Source organism: Trachymyrmex septentrionalis, unplaced genomic scaffold (assembly GCF_001594115.1).
Source record: "Trachymyrmex septentrionalis isolate Tsep2-gDNA-1 unplaced genomic scaffold, Tsep1.0 scaffold9, whole genome shotgun sequence".
Lineage (NCBI taxonomy): Eukaryota > Metazoa > Arthropoda > Insecta > Hymenoptera > Formicidae > Trachymyrmex > Trachymyrmex septentrionalis.
The window spans coordinates 1,137,585-1,139,240 of record NW_017306091.1 but is presented as its reverse complement, the minus strand read 5'-3'; the positions used below and the strand labels follow the sequence as shown (position 1 = coordinate 1,139,240).

At 27.7% G+C, this 1,656-nt stretch overlaps 1 protein-coding gene across 2 annotated transcripts in view; it reads left to right on the top strand.

Annotated features, from left to right (window-relative positions):
- LOC108755973 (43 kDa receptor-associated protein of the synapse homolog) overlaps positions 1 to 1,656 on the top strand; it is a 16,543-nt gene that overhangs the window by 2,801 nt on the left and 12,086 nt on the right. The window lies entirely within an intron of this gene.

Below are 1,656 nucleotides of genomic sequence, written 5' to 3'. Positions count from 1 at the left end.
ATATATATATATATATATATGTTACATTTATTAACTATTTTACTTGTGCATATTTATTATTATTTTATATTTACTCAATATTTGGATTTGTTGCAATCATATATTGTTATTTATTTATAATTAATTATTAAAAAACATATGCTATCTAAATATTTTGTTAAATTTCATGTTTATTGTAATAAAATTTTTTAATTACTACACTAATATATCACAGTAATCATCATTCTGTTGACGAAAAAAAAAGTAACAATAAACAATTTATTTAGAATACGCATTCGTACATACTCTTTAAAAATTAAAATATAAAAACGTTTAAAATCTAAAATACAGCAAATTTATATTTTTTTTTTGCTTGAAAGATGAAATAAATAGTTACTGCATCCGTCTGAAAAAATATACGTCTGAAAAATATTTCACATTTCAGAACTATATGAATTTTTTATCCTCTTCTACTAGCTTGAAATAGTCAATTTATAACTTGTAAAGTTAATTGTTAATTTAAACTCATTCCCTGCTTAAATTCAAGTTCACTTATATTAATATTACAGTATCTTAATATGAGTGATGATAACTAGCTGTATTCTTCTATCTATATTCTTTTAAATAAATAATTTTCATCTGATTTACGAAAAATTATCTGGAACATTCAGAATAATCTTTTATGTATAATATCAGTAATACTAAAATGATATAATTAATTACATTTACAATATAATTACATTTTTTATACATATTAGACAAGTGAATATGAATTGTGGTAACAAATGTATTTCAGCCTTTTCAAACGTTTTTAATTTAATGTATAACATTAATTATATCTGATAATACAGTTGGTTTAAAAGATTGTGATAAAACAGAAATGATGTATTAAGGTCCGACGAAATTGAGTAACTCGATCTTTGTTTGCCAATTAATATAATAAAAAAGTAATTACAGAATTATTTTTTTTTGTATATTTCTAAAAATCATATTTGATATTTCGAGAAATCATTAAAAGAGTAAATGAGGAATTATATAAAAAAAAACTATTGGTTAATTATATATTAAGAAATAATAACACAAAAGTAGTATCACAAAATTGTGATTTACTGTATTAAATACTTTTACAGGTTTTATTTAAATAATCTTTATGATAAGCAGAACGCATTGTAAGAAACTTTACGATGTAAAAATAGAATATTGTAAATCGGAAATCCCATAATTGTAATTAGATACGTTAATTACGGAGACATTTTTTATATTATTTAGAAAAATAATTTTAGCTTCAAATGACTTTTGCATGAAATCACGAGAGATCAAGCAAGAACAGGATACTTAAGGGAAACAGAAGGCGTGCGATAGAGGACGACAAGGGCAGGTGCCTTGTATTTCGTTCGTTGATCGTCCTCGACGCGTGGAAGAACTGGGGGATGGTTCGATTTTCCACTTAGAATCGCAACGCCGTACCGTATCTCGCAGCTCGTAAATGGGTCAGCAAAAGAGGTCGCAGGTGCCTCGCCCACCTAGCGAACGTGGTGGGAAAGCGATAGAGTGTCGTATACTCTTCGCTTTACACGATACGGGCTTGTATACACATACACACCGAGCGCAAACGAGCGAATATGCACGCGCGCACAGAGGCACGCGACTGTTTTGGGGAGAAGTTTAGCAGGAGTG